Below are 8,556 nucleotides of genomic sequence, written 5' to 3'. Positions count from 1 at the left end.
GTTAAGGTGTGATCTCAGGCCATATTTACTGTACACTATTCACATTCTGCTTTCAAGACATTAATCCTTCCTTGTGAACTTTTCTGTGGTGTTCATCATACATCACAAATAATAATTTATCACAGTATTTCCGTGAAATGAGGAACTGCTAGTATCTCTGATTTTTAATGTAAGGAGTTGTGGCACACACCCAATTAAATCCAAAGTTTCCACTGTTTTTCCTTGCCCAGGATGAGACGCTGTGCTCAGACTATCTGCCTATAAATGTGATCAAAAGTACATGTGTAGGCCAAAGTTTCCAACCTGAGTGATCCCATGATTCTGTGAGAGCGTTGCTGGAGCTCCGTACTGGAGCTCTGTAAGTTGCTACCAAGTATTGGAGAATTGGTTTGGTACATTTTGGGGTTTTCTTTTTTTCTTTTTTCTTCTCCAGTTTTGGACTTGCCTAATTTAATTTATTGAAGAGGGTTGTCCCTCAGACCCTTTCCTTCATTACTTTCCCTCTTACAATTCCAGCTTCCCTCCCTGCCTCTGTTTTTTATACCTTCGCCCTCAAGTTTGGGAGCACAAAAGCATTTAAAGGAATGAGTTGCCAGAATTTAGTAACCCTGGCCAAGCATCCTGTATTCTCTTTGCCATGTTTCTGGAACCAGCTGTTCTGGCTGAACCTTTCAGAAAATAGTAATCATCTGGAGGCAAACACCCAGGAGAGAAAATTGTATCCTGATCTATTGTAGTTACTTGGAGTAAAGGGCAAATGAAAACAGTGTGTTATAATTAGAAGAATGAACAGCTTCATCTCTGATAAAGCTGATTCAGGGATTCAGCTATGATCTAAATCAATAAGAGATTCGTAGTAAAATTAAAGGGAAAATGTTTTTTAATCATAGGAGTTAAAGACACGTTCTGTTAAACTATCCCTGGAAAAATGGTTTGCGCATGTGTGTGAATACTTCTCTGCGCTCCTGGATGTGCAGATACCTGCCTGGAGAGGCATGAGGGCACGCTTCCTCCCCTAAAAACGTAACATGTAATTAAGGAAGCAAACTTAGTGTTTGAAATAAATATTTAGATCTTGCGATAAATATAAATATTATTAACCACATATAATGTTAATTGTGAGGGCTTTGTGCAATAGTGTCAGGGATTTTGACTTAATCTACTACATTGAAAGATATTTTTATAATAATTATTAAGAAGGAAGCTGGGATAGCATGTTCCTTTATATTATATTTGTAAAAGATTAATTAAACTAGTCATATTGTCACAGAATTTAGCTAGCAATTTTCATAATGCTAAATGAAGTAGAAAGGCATTGAAAACAATATTTTAAAAATTGTGTATTTTAAGCAATTACTTTTTTCCCAGAATAATGTTTCTCAGTGTATTAACATTATATGCAATGCAAAATGAATTAGTTGAGTTAGGCCCAAACATTATTGATTACTATCCATCCTTTGCAACTATTTATAGCATATACCTTTTTTCATGTCTCAGCTGTGATTACATTTTCCCTAGGGTTCAGCATCAGTAGCATTGATATTTTTGGTAGTGTTACTGTACCACTCGCATTCAGTAAAACTTCACCTATTTATAAATAGTTCAAAACCACTAAGTGATGAAGAAAAAGTCTTACGATTTTCTGTGATTGGGATTTATGTGTTAAATCTGACTTTGAAATCTTGTTCCACGGTAAGGGAATCTGAACCTGTTGCTAAAGTTTTCATTAGTTTTATAAGGAGAGGATTGTTTTGGCAGAGATTCTGAAAAACTGGGTAGGTGAGTTAAAGAGCAGGGGAGTCACTGAAAATGTTTTCAGTGAATAAACATGTAAAATTCCCTGTCACAGCCCGGGCTGATACTGGGCTGTCCTGTGAGAGAGAATGTCAGGAAAAAAATGGTTGTAAAGCTCACCCCCAGTGATATGGGTAAAATAACATAATAATGAAAAAAGAGTCAAAATTGGGAGAGGATACACGGCCAAAAGTCATTTTAATTGTGTGGCCTGGTCTTTGTGCCTTTTGAAAATAAAACGTGCTTCTTTGTTGTCCTCTCTCTCTAGATCTCGGAGACATTTCTTCATAGTAGCTCTGTATTTAGGCAGCTACCTCATCATTATTCATCTAAGTCATCAAAATTTTAAAAAGGACTAAAAACCCTGATGTGTTATAAATAAAATATGGGAAGGAGGACAGTGATAGAATAAGACTTCATATATTTGAGGGAATACCCACCAGAAAGCCCTCACACAGTCTTTGCAATGTTTTCTTACTGCTTGCATATTACAAGCAAAGAATAAAATGCAATATGATCAATAGTTAGACCTGAAATCTTATAGGTGTCGTGTGACAGTATATCTACTCAATCTTCATTCAAAATTCACACAGTTTGTATTTCCTCCACTGTAAGTGCCTCTGTACTGTGGCTTTCAATAGCTGTAAATTAACTCTGTCATAATTATTCTCTTTTTTTTCTTCGAATATTTCTATCCTTGCTATAAATTGTGATTCTGTTACTTCCAGTATTGATATTGTGATGTGTCCACTAAGATAGCACAGTATCTGAAGACATGCATATATCTTTTTGGAATAGTTTTCTTTCACCCTCCCCCACTTTTATTGGTACGGCTGATTTCTCTTGGCTCTGAGCCCAGTTTGCTTTAATTTTTGTTTATTCTGTACAGGATTGCAGACTCTGCTTTGAGATGGGCACTGTATAAATTAATAAATAAATTCAATATATGCTTGCTTTTAGTGGGTTGCTTGGCACATCTGTTTTTCAGAGGTTTCTAAATCTTCATGATCTGCATAAGATATCTTTAGTTACATAGGATTAGGGAGAGTATCATATTTTTAACATGTACAGGGTTCCCCATTAAAAAGTCATCATTTAGTAACAGTTACAGTGCTCCGGCATATTGGATACTGTAATATGTCTCAATAGTTGGAATGTAGAATAATGGTTCTATTTAAGGCACTATGGGTATCTTAACTATGGTAAACACTGGTGTTCTTAATGCTGAAAACAGTTGTTTTGTACTCAGAATGTTTTTAAAGGTTCTCTATGCTTATTTTATAATCTCTGCGTATATAAATATGTATGTTGCATCCTATTGAAAATACTGACATTCCTTCAGTGTTGCAAGAGCTTTCACAGGCATAACTGTACGAAACAGTTGCCAGTTGCACTACTTTGGCATAACCAAAAGCCTCTTAATGGAAAACAAGGGGCATTTCCCATAAAAAAATGCCAATTGTCATTATTATTTATGTCAGGGTAACAAAGAGCCATTTAGAAAAATACTCAGCAAATATTGTGGCACCCAATTAACTCATAAATATCTCCGAAATGAGAAGAGGCTGCCTCTGAGCCAGCCAGCAGTCAGAGAATAATGGCAGAGTTTGGTTCAACGGGAGAGCAGGGAGATTCAGAGATGTGCAGAGATGTAAAAGTATTATGTGTAAAGCTGAGGTCAAAGGAGACATTTGTGAGGAAAGGGAGAAAAGCTGGCTTTGCTGAGGTGTGTGAGTCTCAGGGATTTCCCCATGTGTACTGAAGCCAGCTTCATAAATTGCACTGCTCACAGAGCACCACGTTCTTCCAGTTATCTAAACAGAATGAATAGGTTCTATTTATGACTCATGGGTTGTAATTTTTATTGCAATACTTGAAGGGAAGGTGGAAAGAAATGGAGGCCTCAGGGAGAAGGATTGTGTGTTGATCAACGTATACAAAATGAACAGTTGTTACTAGTTGGTCACTAAGGTAGGGATATCTCAGGTATCTTTTGTAGGAGCTCAAAACACAATAGCACGCTACCATCCCGTCTTCCAACTCTGTGTTTTGTAAGGAACCTAATTAGACAGATGATGAACATGTATTGCAGGCAGTGTGGTAGGCAGAGGAATACTTGTGAATCCAGTGAAGATGAAGGTCTGACCTGAGCATTGAGTTTATCAGCACTGTGAAGCGTGAGTGCTTCTAGGCATGCCCAGAAGTAAACCTTTGGGTATGTAAGGAGCTCTCTATGAAAGAACCATTGATGGCTATGATGTTGGCAGTCATAGCCCATAAATTATGGGATTAGGTGCTAACTGAACTGAGATTCTGAAGGATCTGAATTTTGTATTAGTGGTTGTCTCCTATCTAAGACTTCTTATAGATTTAACCTTAAGCCTTTAAACAGCTTCTTGCTAGTCTGGAGAAGTCCTTCCAGATGTGCAGTTACTGGGTAAGAAAACACAATTATTTCAGCAAAATCTGTGCATCTGGATCTTCACAAATACATTAATCATCAGCGTTCTCTAATATCTGTGGTTTCTGAGAGCAAAGTCCTTCAGTGCTCTTGACCTCTGCTGGAAGAAAAGGTTTATTTGCCCATATCTGACCCACACAGATGGCAACAAATACATACACACTGTACCTTTCATGCTCCCAATCGTGTTTACTCTCTAAATAGGTAGGAGTCCTGGGTATCTCCCATTCGTCTTTGATATATTTGGAAAATGTTATTGCTTCTAATATGGCAAGCCTAAGTCAAGGGAAAATATTACCTGGGCTCTCCCCGGGTCTGTTGGAGAGAGGCCTATGAACTGTGATCTGGGTTCGCTTCATGTACAGTCCTAGAGTGAGCTCCTAAGTTGTACAAAGCCCTCCAGCACTGAAGGGCACTGCTAGGAACTGTGAAATGGTGCCTCATCTCCCATGATGTCTCATGGCTGTCTCATGGTTAAAGGGAATGCTGTAGTGGAAGCAGTGCCACTATTTTGCTGATACCTTTTTATGATATAAATAGATATAAAAAAAAAAAAAAAGCAATGTCTGGGTGCATTATCAGTATGTTGTCCTTATATTGCACAGCTAGTGTTTCTGAGACAAGACTTTATAAATAATACAGAAATGAAAAGCGTGTGGAAAATAAGTTCCTAAAACATGGACTTATTACAAAATACAAGTAGTTAAAAAAGGGAGAGAAAGAGGGGAAGAAGCAGGTGTCTGGAGACACCAACATGTATCAAAATACAGTGGTGCAACACACCTTAAATAAAACAAACATAAACCAACCCCAAACACCCTTCATTTGTGGAGGGAGTATATGGAAACATTTCTTTAAAAAGCCATTTGAAATTTAAACATTTGATATCACCACTACTGAAAGTTATCCAGTACATGGCCACAGGGGTGCTCAGAAGTAAGAAACATGATCACAGAACAGGAGAAAAGGGGCAAGAATGAGAGCAGAATTAAAACCGTGCAGCCAGACAACTCTTTGAGTGGCAATTTCTTGTGACTCCCGTTTCTTTCCTAAGCACATCCACACTTAGCTTTTGAGAAAGCAGGAAGGACATGTAGGCAAATTGCCAACCAGATGGTGCAATCGAATATGAAGAATGCATTCATAATGGCAGTAAAACACAGAATTAGAAAATCCTATCATTTGCTTTCCTCATACAATACAGGACAAAAGTCACATGGAAAGAATAAATGCTAACTATACACTCATGCCTTCTAGTAATTTTTGTGATTTAGCTTCAGAAAAACTTCCACCTTTCAGTTCTGCTGTGGTATCCCCTACATCAAAGTAATTTTTTTGTGTTCCAATTATATGTTTCGTTGCAGATTTTTCGAAACTGCCTTATTGTTGCCTAAATATGTTTCTGCTAAGACACAAAATAATTTAACTGTGAGAGAAGGATTAGGTCCATTTTGTGAGGACTTCTGTAGTTGCTGCTCTTATATAGCATGAAGAAAAGAAAATAGTACTTGCTATCTAGACTTCTAGATAATCAATAGATGGAGAGGCTGTCAGTGGAATTAGTGGCAGACCAAGGAATTATACTATTTTTCATATGTCATGTAATTTCCAATTTATTACTGAAACTGCACAGTGTGTATGTTTGCATTTTGTATTTGGAATAATTTTATATTATTTTTTACTTACAATCTATTTTTATTTCTATCATAATTTGGCTCTGAGTGTGTAGTGTGTGTATGATGCATATATAGAAATACACATTCCCACTCTACTCCTCTGACTTGCTTTTACGTTTCAGAAAATACATGTAGAGATGCATAAAGTTTTCTAGCAGGAATATTTTGTAGTTATTTTAATCTAATTTTTGCTTATTAGTAGGATAGTTTTGGTTATGTGATTGGATGTAACAATTTCCTATCAATACATAATCAGAACTTGACAAACCCAGTCATAATTGAAGAGAGGAAGCCATATCCTGGCAAAAATGTAGAAGCCAGCCATCTGTCCTAAAGATTGTCAGCCTTTTTGTTTTGGATTTTATGTCTGTATCTTAATATTCTATGAAAATATATATATGGAATATCTATCCTTTACCTTTATTCTTGTAAACAGCTTCCAAATGGGATTCAGCTACACCATATGAGTGTTATCTTCATGCGTCTTTAAAAGACCTGCCACCTTCTTTCTCTGTCCAGTCTTAATTGGTCTTTACATGGTGCTGTTGACAAGCAAGTGCTTGTGGACTACAAATGAATCTGAAAAAAAAGGAATTCATTGAATACATTATTTTTTATTAATTATTAGAGCACTTTGGTTTTTATGATTTTGTGATTTGGATTATGGAAAGCCATGTGGCCAATTTTTTTCTTTGTCTTTTTGAATTCTGAAACTATTTATTTAGCTTGCAGATATTTTTTCTCCAGTGCTTAAAATCCGATCTTGATTGTGAGGAACCAAATGTGATGTTCATTCTTTCCTTCTTGGAACCCCCTTCCAGTTATAAAGATTTTACAGATGATTTTGACATTGATGGGCATCGAACGAGCTCTGTTGTATTCAGATTATATTCTTGTAACACATGTATAACGTTTCTCTCCTAGGAGGTTCGAAGAGTATTTGAGATCTTACCTGTAATAGCGGGTTAGGCAATCAGAGACAATGCTGCAGTTCAGCTGGTAGAACTGCATTACTGATGGAGACATAAGAAGCCGTGGGCTAAGTGTCAGGGCTTTTTGTGAAATTTCCATTGTTTCTGGTGGTTTTGTCTGCTGGTGGGAGAAACTAGAACCCAGAAAAGAGAAATGGATATTAAACCCCTCGGTGACTGTTTCCAGTCAGTTTCAGAATTCCTCTATTCTTTTGAGTTCTTAAGTTAAAACAGCTATTGCTTGAGATTTTGTGTATTTGTCTGGAGAGGGGATGGACTTAATTACATGAAGGTCCCCAAAGGTTTTATCTTTGTACATGGTAAGTAGTTTTAGCCCCAGTTTCTCTAGATAAGAACAGGTAAGAGCAAACTTGACCCTCGCCAAGCTTTTCTGGGAGAGACAATTACTTTTGAACTACTGTTTATTGGCTACAGAAAATGCAGAAAGATCTATTTGGCTGCCCATCTATGGACAAATAGAAGAATTTGATGTCATGCTGCATGTGGCAAAGGCAATAATGTGTCGAAAGCCAAGCTGGACAAGTTGAAAATCACAAATACCAGGCAGTGTCTTGTAACGGGACCAGAAGTATCGCAGGTATCATGGCTTTCTCTCATGTGTTAACTTCATCAATGTTGGTTGTTGTTACAGGGATCTGACAATGTACTTTGTTAAATAACTGAAGTTGAACAATTCCCAGTTCCACTGACTTCAGTTGAATTTGTCAGCTAGTGCCCAACGGTGGTCAGAAAAAAAACCCAAGCTGAGTTAGAAATTATTAGAAAAGAAATAGAAGACAAATTGGAAAACGTGACTCTGTGTCTGTGTAGAGCCCTGGTATGCTCTGCTTCTTCAGTGCTAAGAGTAATCCTCATGCTCCCGTTTCAGAGTGGATATGTGAAGAGTGATAAAGGTGATCAGACTTATGGAGCAGCTTCCATGTGATAAAACAAATATTACAGTCTTCAGCCTGGAGAAGAATCAACTGACAGAGAATTTGAGGACTGGGAATGACATGAAAAAGGTAAGTGGAAAGTGACTGTATCCTCTCCACATGTAAGAACTGAGCATCAAGGAAAACTAATAGAGCAGTTCAAAACAAATGAAACAAATTTTTTTTTCACACTGAGATATTAAGTAAATTGTGGAATTCCATTTCAGAGGCCTTTAAGGATGCTGAAAGTTGACATAGATTCAAAAGCGAACCAAACAAGTTCATGGAAGGAGAATCCATCCAAAGCTATTAAATAAAAACATGCCAACTGTGGATCAGAAAATCCCTGAGCCATAAATGAGTGGAAGCTGGGGAAGTATAAGGTATGTAGCATTTATATACTTTTTTTTTAACTTCAATGTAGCTACTACGACACTTAAAATTAAGCATGTGCTCAAGTTCTTTGCTAGTTCAGTGTCTTTGTTCATAGCATATCTGTTTAGCCTGTTATTTCAGGTTTAGGGTCATAGGAAATAAATCATGGTTTAGGAAAGGCAACAAAAGAAAACTCAGCGTTTCCTTTCCTCTTTCTGGTGGGCAGTACTCTGCCTTCAGAGTCAATACTGAGTTCACAAGCATGGTGTTAATGGACGGCTTTGCTGGAGCTGTCAGTGTTCAGTCAGATAACTGAATGTGAATCCCAGTGACACTGGGATTTT

This window comes from Gavia stellata, chromosome 15 (assembly GCF_030936135.1).
Source record: "Gavia stellata isolate bGavSte3 chromosome 15, bGavSte3.hap2, whole genome shotgun sequence".
NCBI lineage: Eukaryota > Metazoa > Chordata > Aves > Gaviiformes > Gaviidae > Gavia > Gavia stellata.
The sequence above is the reverse complement of the archived record's forward strand: the minus strand, read 5'-3'. Positions refer to the sequence as shown.